Source organism: Argopecten irradians, unplaced genomic scaffold, assembly GCF_041381155.1.
Source record: "Argopecten irradians isolate NY unplaced genomic scaffold, Ai_NY scaffold_0037, whole genome shotgun sequence".
NCBI lineage: Eukaryota > Metazoa > Mollusca > Bivalvia > Pectinida > Pectinidae > Argopecten > Argopecten irradians.
Window position 1 is genome coordinate 48,561 of NW_027187504.1, and position 17,727 is coordinate 66,287.

Consider the following 17,727-nt stretch of genomic DNA (forward strand, 5'->3'; position numbering starts at 1 on the left):
CTCTAACGTTGCAATGTGGCGTCATATCCAATTGTTTTGCTATACTTGCAAGACCGGAAGTTATATCTAGAATACTTAAGCCGTTGTACAAAGAATATATATAAAGGTATGAGAGCATTTGCTATATTGACGCAGTAGTATAAACAATTACTTTCTTCCCAAACAGCTTGAGTTCAATTCACCTATTGTAGACCACGTTGGTTGTTTCCCAGGGTATACTCCACAAATACTCCTGGACCGGTGTACTTTTATCGAGGCTAACAGGCATGATTAACTATAATATAAACTGTTTTGACTTATTAAACATCAAATTTACATCATATCTTACCAATCATATTACAAAATATTTTAAAGACAAGATAAAAATGTGTAAAGAATAATGCACAGTTTGCATATTTTATTGTTTATAAAATATTGTTATATTAAGACTGTTTGTTTTATAAGTGATTCTCATCCTAATTCGAGTATGAATAATCACAGTAAACATCTTTCATCATTTCATCTTCAATTGACCATTATCATTAAAACATACTTAACTTTAAACAAGTGCAATATGACTATACATAACAATGTATGCATACACACATCCACTTATGTTTAGATACTTTTTATCGGTAAAAGGGGGAAAGTAATCAATACATTTAGGCACTTCATTTTTATTATAGATATCAGTAGTTAGATAATGCATATAAAGTCAATTATCGAGTACTGAAAAGTGTACTTTTGTATGAGTACTTATACGTATGAATAACATCTTACAATATACATCATATCTATCCTAAATACATATTGGGTATATTGAAAATAAAAAGATTTTCCAAACAACTGATATCATGAGTACTATTAATTGTTACAATTATGCAGTATATTGACAAACCTTTTTAAAACATTTTGCTTTCATGCTACGTCGGAATTCCATATACGAAGCATGAAAAGATTACCACAGATTGTTCAACACAACGCATCTGGTGCAGAAAGTTCATTTCCACATGCCTTTTAGGGATTCATTCACTCAATTTCCGGATTTGGTTCTCTCATTTAACAGTTTAGCCCTCATAAGAAACACTATTTGCTCCTTAGAAAACTGATGCAGTTATTCGGGGTTCTTTTAGAAATGCATCGATTTCCTTCCTCCCTGTATCGAAAAAAACATCATTTTTCAGAATCAATGTGTATGTCCTCACGTTTTTACATAGTTTCATGAAAACATAAGACTTTTGTAGGTCATATTTGTGTAGTCACAAAACAGTCCTGAGAAATGTAGGAACTTGTTATCAAATCATACTTTAATCTTTAATATTAGAGTCTTCAATACGACTTTTGACTGTTACAACTTGGCTTGCACAATGTTTGATTATCGATTGCAAGTTTCATCTGAATCGACTTGTTAGAACTAGAAGTTTATATGTTTTTCCTCAAAATATATGCTATCTTGAGTATGAGACGAAAAGACGAATACAGTTCTGTAAACTCATCAATGAATTTGTCAATGAACCCAACTTCAAAATCGTCTTTATCCGTATCCGACTCTATGTTTGTCTTTGCCTCTAATCTGCGGTAATCCTGAAGAATGTTCCTACCATCAGTTATATTAGATCTATTGCGTCGACCTCTTACCGTCGTCATTTTATTTATATCACGTGGAATAGCATCTTGGGAGTGACGCATCTTTTCAATATATCTTATTTGTCTTCATGTATACAAATATATCATTATGATATGTTCAATCGTTAGATTCATATAGCTATACGTTTCCCACTAAAGTATAAACTAGATATTAGAATTTCATCGCAATGGAAGTCGCTTCCTTATATCAAATTTCTGAAAACACCAACGACTACAAACCATCCAAGGTTCCCATACTTCTCCAAGACTAAATACACACTATTTAGGTTTACCTTGCAACTGTCACAAAACAAGTCCATTATAGACATATATAAGTCACTTCCAATTCCGGCTTTCCTTTTAATTGTTCTTATAGATAATGTGACGAAATTCAAATGGGAAATGTTGAGCTCACCGGCGATATAGGGATTGAAATACAATACAGGAAAACTATGTATCAAATTATTATAAAAGTCAGTATGAAGAAACAATTCACTAAACTGTCCTATTTCACCGATACATCTGTATATACTAAGTAAAACTATACTATCCATCAACGGTGTTAGACTTTGTTCCGCCATATCATTCCAATTCTGAGGTAGGTGCTGGCTTCTTATGGTTCCAAAACATTGTTCCTGAAATCAAATTATACGTCAAACAATTAGTTGCTGATGAATATTATGTATTAGTTCTATCTCAATTTGTATATTTTATATATAGCTGACTATCCAAGTTCAATGACTATGTATAGTTTGTGCCCCTATTTAGCCTCCTAACTCCGCCAAGTTTTTAAATTCATTACAGCGATACGATACCGCATGCTCTTTAACAAATCTTGAAGCGGTAAATAAGTTATATCCCTTTGCTATTCCACACAACCCGGCGGGCAAAACGATTTTTACTAGCTGACCAATCAGTGATCACTGCAAGTTTGTAAAGCAATCCTTTGGACGACGTATTGTATTTTCAGAATGCTTTTAAGCTAAATCATATACATGTAGGTAAATACTATGATATAAAGCGCAATCAATGCGAGCAAAATTCGATATCGTAAATATGAACGGGAATATTTCAATACGAAATTTTAAACCCTTACCCGTATATACTGCATTTTTTGACATATCAATTACGTTAAATAGTACGTATTTAAAGGTCTTATTAAATCAATAATCATGTTTAAGATATGAAAATTGTTTAGGTATTTGTCAATTATGGACCTTTACTGAGGTCCATATGGTATTGCACCATTTGACTACGCCCTCGTAAAATATTTAATTCTACATGTACCAGAGTGGTATAACACCGCATCACGTATAACAACGAATCATATATAGATCCTTAATTTTTATATCAGATATGGTAATAATTTCAAAATGTTTGCTACATGCTAATTTATATAAAAAGGAGTAATTAGAATACTTTTAGTTGGAATATTGATTTTATTTTTTATTTTATTATGAGTTTATTATTTCTAAAACCTAATATGCAGCCGGAACTTTATATTTCTGGTGTATAATGAAGATCGAAATAAATCATATTAAGATAAACGAAGTACACAATAGAAAATTGAGGCCACTTCAATTCCTTACAAGAATACGAATACATTAAGTGAGACTACTACATTTGCTCTATTTGTATATTGTTGGATAATTTTATTACACTTTCAATTTTGCACCCCTTCTTTTTAATATGTAATTCATTATTGAATTTCGGAATTAAGATACATACCTTAACAGAAACGGCTTTTCATTTATCGGATTAAACTATAAAAAGATATTGAGTCATAGAGCTTATAAGCGTACCGTCACTCTCTGGACATTTTTAAATAGATAAATAAATGTTAAATTTCATGACGAAAGTCGTCTTATGTTTCAACGTAATTACCGTCAGACGTCAAAACAGAGAAAAGAAGCTTCATTGTTAACAATGATGTACGCCTTTAAGTCGTTGATTTATAGATGTTAATTAAACAACGGATGCAATAATGAATTGATATATTTTTGACAATGCTAATAGCGAATTTATTTGTGATTTCAGCAGTTTTCAATACACTGATTACTCTATAGTAAGGAATAATAATAATAAAAAATAATAATAATGAGGAAATCAAGACTTTAGATTTACAGTTAAACCTGCCTTTAGATCTAAATGACACTGGGAGTTTTGACTCTAAAGAAATGGCTCTTTTTAAGCAAATGATCGTTGTACACAGAAATGTGCATTTAAATTATGTGTGCCAAAACTGGGCGAAAATTTTGACATGCTCTTTTCTCCCGATATCTATTGAAAAGAGCTTTGATGAATTAAGCTGTGAAAATCATTTAACGGTACTGGGTAATGAATATAAATTGTTAGCTATATATATATGTGTGTGTGTGTAAATGAAAACATTCCTGCAAAAATCACTTTAGATTTAATTCCACTGTAAAGATGTGATATGAAACCTTAGACCACCTTGGCTTCATGTTCTGATCACATGTACTTATTTTACTGCATTTTAGACGTAAATATAACGATTTTTGGCAGTACTGACAAAATTCATTATGAGCTTATATATGACACAGCAAAAATTAAAATCTATGCATTTTACATATTACATTACATATATATTTTTTATGTATATTACAAGCACATCTTGATTCGTGAGTATGAAAATTACGACACATATAACTTCAAAGGGACAATTCACTCAGGCTAATTCTTTTATATAACCAAGAAGCAAAATATGGCATAAATGTATTGTTCTACATTTATTATGAAACATATAACACAAAATATTGACCAATTCCACGTCATTGTTTAGTATTTTAATTGATACCTTTGTAATTACAAATCGTTGATCAATACGATTAAGCAGATGCAATATGTACGCTGTACCCATACCCGAGCCAAAATCACGCACGTTAAACAAATGAACTACATAATCACTGAGGAAGTGGTAGAATGTTTTTTAGGGAAGACAATTCACCTAAAAGGGTAAACACACTATTGTCAGAGCTATTTGAGCAGTTCTAGACAAAAGTTGCTTTACTCTACGAGCAAGGGACAGGGTTCGGCATATAGGATGTTCAATCACAATGTGTATTGGCGGACAGCGAGTGAGTTTGAATATTTCACACGTATTTCACCCCCATAGGCTTTTCTGGCATATCACAGTAAAATCGACTGATCTAATTTACATTAGAGTTGGGTTTTCTCGATATATGTACAAATATTAATATTCTCTTAGACTGAATTGTCCCTTTAAGGTAAGCTTTAGTGTAATTATAAAAAGTCTTTTTCCAATTTATGTATGCAATTAGTCAGACAACTAATGATAAAATGTGATTAGAGGGTGCAAGTGTAATTACGACGGTATTGAGTACTAATAATTGAAATACATCAATTGTGTTCTTTCCTCTGAGCTCTGGGATAAAATATAATTCAGATTGCGGGATGCATGCCCTTCGTTCTACGGGAATTCTATGCAAACATATATCTTTAACAATAGAAAAATTGAATGGAAATCATTACAGTGATTCTACTTTTACTGCAAATGTAAATCTAGTAGTTTATCACGTAGCGTGATTTTGATACAGAGTAAGAGCTAATGCGAAAAATAAAGAGAGTTACTACTTTTACTTAACAAAAAACCTCATGTGATTATATGTCAAATTGTGATTACAACATGACTAACATATAATAGAATATGACATGTCAGGATAAAACGAGTAATCCACCAAGCCAAGTATTAGAGTCTACAAACTGAACTGTACATTTCATTCCAAGTGTTAAGCGAAATTCTTCCTTAAAGGGACAATTCACTCAGGCTAATCATTTTACATAACCAAAAAGCAAAATATGGCATAAATGTATTGTTTTACATTTATTATGAAACATATAACATAAAATATTGACAAATTCTACGTCATTGTTTAGTATTTTAATTGATACCGTAGCAATTGCAAATCGTTGATCAATGCTATTAAGCAGGTACAATATATACGCTGTGCCCATATCCGAGCCAAAGTCACGCACGTTTAACAAATGGACAACATAACCACTGTGGAGGTGCTAAAATGTTTTTTAGGCAAGAAAATTCACCTAATAAGGTAAACACACTACTGTCAGAGCGGTTTGAGCAATTCTAGACAAAATTAGCATTACTCTACAAGCAAGGGACAGGGTTTGGCATACAAGATGTTCGACCACAATGTGTAATAGCGGACAGCGAGCGAGTTTGAACATTTCACACGCATTTCACCACCATGGGCTTTTCTGGCATATCACAGTAAAACCGACTGATCTAATTTCCATTAGAACTGGTTTTTCTCTTATATATGTACAAATTTTAATGTTCCCTTAGACTGAATTGTCCCTTTAATTTAAAACAATTTCACTTTATGAAGTCATACTAATTCATTATGAACAGCTTCATAATGACATCACAAACATTTCACCACTTAAGAGCAACATGATTTTTGATACTTAAATCAGATATAGTGATCTAGTGACGTTGACCTCAGTTAATAATGACCTTGTGACCCATTATGTGTTTTGGCTATACATATGTTATGTTTATTCATCTGTTGGATCTGAAATTAGTTCCAAAGTGTCTAGATTATGATTTTATTACCCGAGTTAAATTTTCATTAAAATGTGTTTAAAAATAGCCTGAACTCTAGGTAACTTATGTGTGCGTAGTTTTAAGGTCGAGACTCAGATGACATTTGTGGCTTTTATATTTATTTTTGGGGAAGTCACAGAATTATTTGAGGGACCACCTTGACGTTTTATTTAGCTTTGTTTCGAAAGTATATTAGCTTCATTATTGATATCTCGAATGAATAATCATCATTGGGGGAATTTTTCAAGTCTTTATCTAGATTTATTTATTTGATCTAGGGGTAATTCCTTAAATCTTTACTTAGATTCCATAATTTAGATGATTGTATATTCTATATTTATGGTTTGTATTTTAGTAGATATAGGTAATGTTTATGCAAGAGCTTAACAGCGTGTGAAGGGATAGAAAAAGGACTGCGGACCTGACCGGGGTTTTTTGAAGGCAGTATTTCGCTAAGCTTTTTCAGGAAATTAGAGAGATTCCGCTTGGATGTTTTGATTTGGGATTTATGTGAGTTTTTTTAATCGGTGGAAATGAAATTCAATTTGGATCGTGAATTCGGAGAGAGTAGTTTCGTATGATTTAAGTTTTTATTTCGTATTATAAGTGTGTTTTGTCATCATGAACATATTGTAAAGTGTTGTAAATGAATTGAAAATCCTACTTCAGATGGACTTGTAGCGATTGGAAGAAAATGTAATGTAGCAAATGCTGTCGGAAGATAAAAGAACGCAACAACTGGTGAATATCAGAAGTGGGATATTCAGGAAACACCAGCAGTAAAAACGCAACATACATATGTGTGCAAAATACAAATTGTCAACCAAATATGTTTTTTTCAAGAATTAAATATAATACAATTGTACATAATATGAAAACAAGTATACAGCTCTATATACTCACCGCTATATTTGGAAACCTTATCTGACTCTTTGTATGTCTTGGCCTCTAATCTGTGGCAACCCAAGATACTCGTCCTAGTATCAGTTACATTAGATATATGGCGAATACCTCTTGCCGTTTCCATTTGTATATAATACGTGTTTTTTATCTTCTATGTCTCTTCATGTGTACAATTAAAGCTTTAGGATATTTTAAATGGCTGAATTCATGTATATTAAAGCACGATTGGTTGTGTGGTTTTCATTAACTAAAATTTCTGAAAGCACAAACGACTACGAACCACCCAGGATTAGCATGCCTCTCCAAAAATAAAGACAGATCGTTTATATTATATTTGCAACTGTCACAGAATAGTTCTAGCACAGACATAAATAAGTCACTCCCGATCCCTGCTGTCCTTTTAATGGTTTCAATAGGTAAAGTGACGAAATCCAAATGGGAAATGTTGAGCTCATCGGAGATTTGAGGATTGAAATACAACGCGGGATAATTATGTTCAAAATCATTATAAAAGTCAGCCTTTTGAAACAATTCTCCAAACCGTCCTATTTCACTGATACATCTGTATATTCGCTGGAAAAGTATACTATCCATCCAAGGTATTTGACATTGTCCCGTCATCTCATTTCAATCCTATACGGTTGATGCTGGTTTCTTATGGTTCCAAAAACATTGCTCCTGAAATGAAATTATATCCCACGATCATGAATAATATGTAGTAGTCTCATTTCAGTCATAACGTATCCATAGTAATTTGTAACAAACAAAAAATGATGTCAGTGTATTTGCTATAAAACCGCATTGAAACCATGTACGGGTGGTCACTCCCTCAGTACTCAAACTATGTACTGGGTCACACCACCGGGCACGAAATAAACGTCTTAAAGATATAGTTTGATTCTCACATTTACAATACATCTACACTATACCTACCCACACCGAATCTACGACCTTCGAACAAAAAAATATAACTATCAATGACTACATCTCTTAGACAAATAAAGACCACCAGAATAAAGGAAACAAGAATAAAGACAACAATAGACCAATAGAATAAAGGACATATGTATAAAGACAACTAAATATCATTAAGATGAAGGACACATGCATAGAGACAATTAATATACCTCTACTTTATTTACGCTATATAAAATTCACTTGGTTAAATTGACTAGCTCCCTGCTTTTTTTCCAAAACCCTTGCTCAGCTGTGTGTTAGTCTTTCGAAGTAATCAAACGTAATCAAACGACGTTAGTATTGATCGGAATCTGTTACTAAACACGTCGTAATGTTTATCTCGTAAGTGAGAGGTTTGTGAAAAATGTAATGGGGGCAGAGGACAATACCTTTTATATGTACATGTACGTACAGTTGTTATGTACATTTTTAGGCTACCTGTAAGTGGTTAACGTCTCGGAATTTCAGCAATACATGTATATTTATGTCTATAAATTTAGTATTCAGTATTGTGCCTAGTGGTATAAAATATTGAAATATTGAGAAATCATAGCGGAATCAAATTATAATCTTGAATAGAAGCAAAACAAATCGGACATGGAATCACAATTATCATATCGGAATAATTTGAATGTTTGAGCTAAGATTATGTAGATCTATTCCAGTGTTTGGTTTGGTTTGATTAGTTTAACGTCCTATTAACAGCCAGGGTCATTTAAGGAAGTGCCAGGTTTGTTGGTGGAGGAAAGTCGGAGTACCCGGAGAAAAACCACCGACCAGCGGTCAGTACCTGGCAACTGCCCCACATGCGATTCGAACTCGCGACCCAGAGGTGGAGGGCATGTGGTAATATGTCGGTACATCTTAACCACTCGGCCACCGCGGCCCCTTATTCCAGTGTAAAATTCTTTCAACCTCTAATGACCATGGTCGTACGCGGCAGGAATATAAGCTTAGCGAATGAGAGAAATACATTGTATCGTTATATTAAAACAGTTGAAGTATGGAGTTGATTGATATACCAAGTTTCTGGTTTCCCTCGAACTTGCCTTTTTCCCTCGGCTCCGCCTCGGGAATTAGACAAGTCTCGGAAAACCAGAAACTTGCTATATCCCTCAACCCCATACTTTAACTGTATACTAATGACCACTAGGATAAAAGGCCTATGGCTAAAGACAACTAAAACAATAAGGATAAATGACACATGCATAAAGACAACTAACGACCACTAGGATAAAGGACACAAGCATTAAGACAACTAACGACCACTAGGATAAAGGACACATGCATAAAGACAACTAACGACCACTAGGATAAAGGAGAAATGCATAAAGTCAACTAACGACCACTAGGATAAAGGACATTTTGTAAAGGCAATAGCAAGGACTGCGATAAATGACACATGCATAAAGACAACTAAATATCACTAGGATAAAAGACACATGCATAAAGACAACTAAATATATCTAGGATAAAGGGCACATGCATTAAGGCAACTAAAGATCACTAGGATATGTAGGGTCATGTAAAGACGTGCCATGTATGTATGGGTTTGGGGAAAAGCCGGAGTATATGTAGAAAAACCACCGACCGACTAATCCACATAGGATTCAAACTCATATCCCAGAGGTGGAGGGCTTGTGGTAATATGTGGGACATCTTAACCATTTGGCCACCGTGGCCACTATTTGTTTTCTACATAACGAGTTTTTGTAACATATTATAACACATGTATAAATTAGTTTTTTAAGATGTAGACTTCCATACTTTAATGCATCCTTATCATTATCATTTTGATACTTTTTAGACTAAATACTGGGTAATCTTTATCAGAACTCAATTCTTTACCCGAGACAAAAAAACAAATTCTGCAGAAACGACTACGAACCACCCAGGATTCTCATGCCTCTCCAAAACTAAAGACAGATCGTATAGTTCCAGCACAGACATAAATAATTCACTCCCGATCCCTGCTGTCCTTTTAATGGTTCCAAAAGGTAAAGTGACGAAATCCAAATGTTGAGCTCATCGGAGATATGAGATTGAAATACAACGCGGGATAATTATGTACAAAACCATTATAAAAGTCAGCCTTTGGAAACAATTCTCCAAACTGTCACTATTTCACTGAGAAAAGCCGGAGTATCTGTAGAAAAACCACCGACCAGCGGTCAGTATCTAGTAACTAATCCAAATAGGATTCAAACTCATATCCCAGAGGTGGAGGGCTTGTGGCAATATGTGGGAAATCTTAACCATTTGGCCACCGTGACCCCTATTTATTTTCTACATTACGACCTCTTGTTACGTATTATCACACATGCAATTTTTGGGATGTAGACTCCCATACTTTAACGCAACCTTATCATTATCATTTCGATACTTTTTAGACTAAATACTGAGTAAATAGTACATAGAATTTATTAGAACTCGATTCATTAACTGCCACCCGACCGAATCTAAATTTTACCTATGACCCCAAAGTTTTCATTGTATAAAATGATGGTCGATTCGGGTCTGTAAAACAAATTAGATAAACAAAACAGGTGTGAACACTCCCTGATCAACACCCCAGCAGCCCAAATTAGCAGTCTGGGACTATTTCCGGATTGTGTCTGTGTATTAAAGTTGAAGTAGATAAGCAATTCGGCCACTTATATAGGAAACAAACATTAGGCCTTTAAAAAAAGTGTTATTAAAGCTATTGAGCCTTACATCAAAAACAAACACTGCTTAGAAATGTTAATAATTTACCAACTTTTTATTGTTTAATAGGCCGAAATATCCGATGGGAGTTGCAAACTTTGCAATCGTAATGGCCGCCATAATAGTGGATCCAGATTGGAATTCAACTAATAATGACGGTTTTTTTTAATTGAAATGAATGATATTCCAGCTTTGTGGTTAAAAATTTTGAAAAAAAATAAATATATTATTAAAAAATAAAATAATTAACAGTAAAAAGATTTTAAATAGAAATTGCAATGAAATTTTGTTTTGTATTTTTTTAAATAAGTTTTTTTCCTGTCTACCTACCCTATTTTTTGTCAAGGAGGCAGAAAACAGTTTTTGTTTTTGGCTTGATTATGCTATATTTAAGTTTTAAATATGTAATATAAAGAGTAGTATGGCATTCGACAAAATGTCTTTACAAGGTATTACTCAATGATACGTCGAACGCATTAAGCTCCTGATAGATTTCTGAAAACGAATTTTGTTCATAGATGACTCTGATTAAAAGATACATAAATTAATTAAGTACATTTTGTATATACATAAATGATATTGAACTATGATACATACTTATCTATGTGATATCTATAATTCGATTATATTTGTCCATAACTAATCAACAGCCCCATCTGCAATAATAATAATATAACAAGTTTGCCGAGGTATCAATATTTCCATTATCAAATCAGAAGCATACATTGATCATACTTGACACCCGTTGTAATGAAGTTGATCGATGTCCAGACTGATTAATTTACGTTACTGGCCACACTAGCAACTAGCAGCTGAAAGCTAAAGTTGTATAGTGAAAGTGATTGTCATTATCAAATGTTATAATATGCACTTAGGTCTGATAAAATTCATTGTTAACCACAGGTTCAGTAGCATCAGTTTAAAATGTGACAAGACAAATGCCTTGGATTTGTAAATATACTTGTAGTGGCTTTCAGTTGTCGACGTAATGTCGGTGACGTGTGAAAGGTTACGTGTGCCCATATCAAAGAAACTCTATTATTGGTGTAACCCGCCGCGCAATTCCATTCGAAACGAACATTCTCTGTTTCCGCAGTGGTGCAATTCATTGTAACAGGCGATTCTGAGCGCAAAAAACAACATTATCACGATGGCCATGCCGACTGTGTTATTTTTCTTTTATAGCATGCTCGATGAAGTAACAACCGGGCTTTATTGTTTTGATGATGGGTTTTACTTTATAGAAACTGCCATACCTGGACACCATGCTCTGGGAGTACATTGTATATAATGTCCATGAGGCGGTAGAAGTCATGCAATGGTGTTTACAGCAACGATTTCAATGTCTTTGTTTCTCATATTAATGATTTTCTTGTAAATATTTGTTTTGAAAATGTTAATTACCTGGTAGTGTTAATGAGGCAGCGATTGGCCATTATGATTTCTGATAATTATACTCTGTGAAAATCACCCAGAGTTGAAAATCCAAATATCAGTCATAAATGCATACATACAGACACTGTTCTAACAAACTCTCATTGTTAATTTAGCCTATACTGAAGAAATCAATACAAACAAGCCTTTAATCTAAGTGATAATTTGGTTCTGTGGACAAGGGGACTTAAAATGGGCCAAATAATGTAAATTGTTCATTTTCAACCAAAAGAGGTTGGTCTTATTCAGCAGGTGGTCGTTATTTAGAGATAGGTCTTAAGGCATTCTTTAGTGTAATGATGAAATACTTTTTTCCAATCTCGTGGACATATTTGGTATTGGTTGTTGCTGTCAGAGACAAAGGGTGATTATTGCGATAAATATGTGGGGCAAACAGGACAATGTGCTGTTTGAAGATAAAAATATGTATGTATGCCCTTAGTCAGGAAATTAATGAAATATAAACAGACTAGAACCCATATACCGAATAAATAGTGCTAGAGAGTTTTTGGGATGAAATTAATTATTTTAAGTACTTAAATAAGAAGCTCAAACTTTTTTTCAAAATAAATATTGTAAAATTAATAACTTTTGTTAATGACGAAAATTACTTATTCATCTGCTCCTGTTTTTAAAAGATTATAATACCCATTATTCACCGGTATATCAACGTTAAGAGATTCAGAGGAAAGGAAAGATCATATACTGATAATCAAGGTTAGGATTGGTTATTATGAGGTGTTTATTCCAGGTATATTGTTTATATATAACATGTTACTGTAATTAAAATTATTCAACGGCAACGAGCTTTGGGTTGTCATAATTCAACCACTGACGTGCTCTAATTGATGTATGCTCTTTTGTCTATCGATACAACCGCCGCTATGCTGCGTGGTCTTGTTTTGTTTCAAGCATGCATATATATGATCTAGTACATGTAATTTATTTCATACATTTAATTTTGATTCAGAGTAAGAATAATGAGATTGTGTGCATTAGAGTAACTTCCCTTTACTTACAAAAGACGTTATAAGTGTATACGTTTATAACATTCGGTATATAAAGATACTTTTTTTTATAAATACATATTTTGTCAACATCATTTGGCGAATTTAAGAAGAAAATGTTTATAGGCTGAACCTGTTATTCGATATTATTGATTGTACCATCATGAATGTCAATAAAATGTTGAAAAAAAGAAAGAAAAAAAGGCAAAATATTTTTAATCTGTTTAACTTATAGTTAAAAAGACAAAATCTATCCTAAAATGGTCTGGCATTTAAATCTTATTTTATAACCGCCAGTTTCTATCCGTATATGAGCTCTCACGGACCGTTTTTAAACTTTCTTCGATTACAAATTTACATTTTAATTTTACTAGGTGGAAGCAGGTGGAAATTTTATATATTTGATTTCTAAGTTTCAAATAATCATCTTAACTATAAAACATTGTTAGACCGACTTTAACAAAAGCCTTCCACTCACTGTGAGGGACGAGTTTACTTTGTTCCAGAACAGATATTTAATTATAATTGAAATTACTTGGTTGAGGGTTTTAATTAGAATGCTAATGCATTTGATAAGGAATTTAGTGAATTTCGAAATCAATTTGTATAAAGATATTTAAAAAAATGTATGGGATTTAATAACAGACATATACTCATTAATAATTTATGGTAATATACAATGTATTAAAAGTTCTACATATTTTCGTGTTTAATATGTCAGATATATACTGTGTTGATCTAAATTCCGAATTCTACAGGCCTATAGTTATAGTTTACACATTACTCAAATTATATGATATCATATTGATAATTCTTTACTTCTATATTCGAGTCATATATAGCTAGGGAGAACTAAATCTGACCAAAAACCGACTTTTACTAGCTTTCACTTTTGGCGAAATCATTTTTGGCGAAAAAAAAGATTTTTTCGCCCTTACTATTTAGTTTCCTATCTAATTATTATATACACACATATATAAACAGTCAGTCTCCAAAACACCATCACAGTCATAATTCCAGAATATAACAAGCGTTAGGGTATGACTCCGTAATGGATAATGAACAAGACCAAACACTTAGATAATTGATTAATAACAAAGGTATTAATGATGCTGTAATCAATGATGTTCTTAGGTTTTCAGCATGTGCAATAATATATTTTAAGTTCAATGAAAAAATCTGAACATATTTATAACCTTTACACATGCATGCGTGTGTCATAGATTTTAATATCTTTAATCAAAGTAAAACTCTTCATTAAAACCGTTTTATTTGTATATATCTTTATTTTCACTCACTAAATTGTTTAATGGATTATGACTATGATACGAGACGGTTTCTTAATAAGGTTTAATAATTTTTGCCTGTTTCTTTAGTGTTTGATACAATAAAACTTGTTTAAAGTCGCATTATGCTTTCGGGGGTAAACGTATCGTCATAAATTACCAAACTTTGCTGAATAATAGAGTATATGTTCTTATAAAAATATCAGCTAATGAAAAATGCCCAACGTTTCCATGTTTTTTAAAGCAACAGAAAACCTCTAGTGTAAGAGGGTGTTAACAGAGCTACAAAATGTAAACATATCGAGTTCGCATGCGCAGGCAGAAAAAAGTAGACTCTCCCAAACAGACTTTGTAATGACGTTCACAGGTATATGACAGATTCCGAAATTAGCCTAAAACTCACTGAATACGAGTAAAATAACACAAATGGAACAGGAGTAAGAACGAGACAAACTATGATCAGTACGACGATTTAGTGATCAATTTAAAAAAAAAAAAATGCTTGATCTCTGGTAAGCTACACTTCTATTCGACTGCACGATTTATTGAAAATGTACATAGAAATCGAACAAAGTGTTTGTATAGTGTTTTTAAAGAGGCCTTCCATGGGGTGACTCGACAAAACTTGTAAAAAAATAAATGTAAACACAAGTACACGTCAGGTAGTTTGCACGAAAGGTCGAAGAACAGATAGGTCAGCTGGATATTCGGATTTCATTGCGTTTTATATTATTATATGGATGCATATCCCATCAGCCTACATTGCAGCTAAATGTATCATGTAGGCCTACACTGTAAACACAGGGACTTGACACGAATATCCAACCAACAGTCAATATTAAATATATATATATACATGCATAAGGTAAATTAAAATAATGTGTTTAGGCTGATTAAAATGTATATAATACTTTATTTGCCTGATTTTCGATCTTTTTTAACTCGTTAGCTTCTAGACCGCCTTTAATTCTCCTTTTTTTTTTAAATTATGTATCTGGGTTGCGCATGTTGAAATTATTAACATCTATAGCCATTTTACAGGTATGTAATGTACATTATATACATGTAAACATGTTAAATCATTAAACATTGTCACTTGTGCCGGATTAATAAACTCCAGAATAAGCATATATTTAATAGCATATTGGAGCACTGGTTACTCCATTCCTAGCTCCAGTTGCTACATCATACGTATATATATATATCGTGTAATTGCACTTACTATGTTATTGACTTTGGTAAATTGGCGTCAGTATTTATCATTAATACGAGGCTCTTATTTTTGAAGTGTTAACTTCGCAAGTGTATATTGTATATTTCATATTCCAAAGATACATATATGTCTGGTAACTAATAAATTTATATTACTGCAATTAAATTCTGGACGTAAGTACATTTTTGTTTATGTATATCACGGATATATTGTATCTTTATATGTGTTGATCTATTGTGTATAGGAATATGAACTACGAATTAGTGAACAAGTTTTTCGCTGGAGAAAAGAAAACTAATTACTAATACCGAACTTTAATCAAGTGATAACCTGTATGGTTATCATGGTTATACATGTACGATACAATATTCCAATTCGGTGCCCCTTTTACGCATCTCACTATTACACACAACATTTCTTGATCATTATACGTTTTAGTATTAGCTGTAAATGTGTGGGGAAATGAGTGTCAAATGTTAAAACAGTGGTATTACTCACCGTTTAATCGAAACTACTCTCAGTCGTGGCCACGATTGTTTATGTACGTGTACCCGAGGTATTTTTATGTATGGGAATCAACCCGTTCTATTTCAAGAATTCTTTACTAATTGATTATTAACGCAATTAGCCTCATTAGAAATCAAATAGTGACATAGCAGTATATTAATTTCTGGTATAATTTAAAATTAGTCTGTAATGGTTCGGGTCAAGCTGTAAAGCATTTCTATGGGTACTCCAGACTGAAAAGTTGTAATTTTTGGGTAGTAACAATTATGCCACGTCTTAAATGTAAATATATATATATATTAATTATTAGTTTGAAATATAGGAACGCCTTTCACGTTGACATATTGGAAAGTTAACTATTTGCACGATTCTTATATTGAAATAAATATAACGCATGCTTACAGAAAGCTACATCACTGGCGAATAGTTTTTTTCTTTATCAAAAACATGAGCAGACAAATTAGTATTTTCTTTGGTTACAAAAAGTACTTAGTTTACACAATTACCACCATCAGTGCAAATATTGAGCATGCACCAAAAGCAAAACAAACGATTTTAGATGCTTTTTTTGAGTTAAGTATACACATAATTATACGCACAATTAAACATCAGTTATTGTTCAAATGCTGAGTACCGTTAATATTCTGATAGCGGTATTTGCTGAAAAGAGGTTTCATGCCAACCAAAAATCACCTTCGCACAATGTATCTCAAAAATCTTATTCAAGCGTTAATGGAATTAAACATTTCTACTAAAAATGTACCATATTCTAAATGCTCATTTAGTAACGGTGCATTATTTATTGATGAACATATGAATGCATCATCTGCGGAGAAATGTGTTTTACTTTTCAGTTTTAATACAAACATCAGTCGGTACACCGGCAAATAATGTTGATACAAATGTAGCTTATCAAGAATTCCGAATGATAATTTCAAATAAAATCTGTATAATAAAATGTAATTTAAGTAACTAACCTGGTATTTTCTTCTTCGGTAGCTTCATAAACCGCTGTTCACAAAACAATCACATGAGTGCCACATAATTGATCTGGCGATGTAAGTGGGTAGATGACAGAGTACCAATGAGAATCTTCGTCCTATCCGTTCGGTACGTCTACTGAGCCGGACAGCTCCCAGAGACGGATACGGGTTCGGCCACTGGGGATGGATCGCCAACTAGGGCACCTTCTCGCATCACGAACCTACTCCTCGTATGACAATAGCGAACAATAACGTTGACATTTATACTAATTTCACACCACTCCTCTATGAATCAGTCACAGGTAATCACGTTTTCATTGGTTAATGTTCTTTTTGACAGTCTCGAAGAGGCGAGAGGAGAGGGGGGAGGGGATACGTTTTTCGAACAGTCAGCACGTTTCGATACATGTTGCACTAAAGCAGCGATATCATAGTTATACTCATTTTCCATTTTCGAAAACTGAATATTCTTTTCCCAAGTTGTAGTCTGCTGATAACTTTTTCACGATGGCATATGTAT

At 33.0% G+C, this 17,727-nt stretch overlaps 1 long non-coding RNA gene across 1 annotated transcript; it reads right to left on the reverse strand.

Annotated features, from left to right (window-relative positions):
- Window positions 1-485: 485 nt before the first annotated feature.
- On the reverse strand, window positions 486-17,427 carry LOC138311510 (uncharacterized). The gene is made up of 3 exons (XR_011206675.1): window positions 17,202-17,427; window positions 7,115-7,792; window positions 486-2,240 (listed from the first exon to the last, which is right to left on the reverse strand). It is a non-coding gene; the product is annotated as an uncharacterized lncRNA (long non-coding RNA).
- Between the last annotated feature and the right edge of the window lie 300 nt (window positions 17,428-17,727).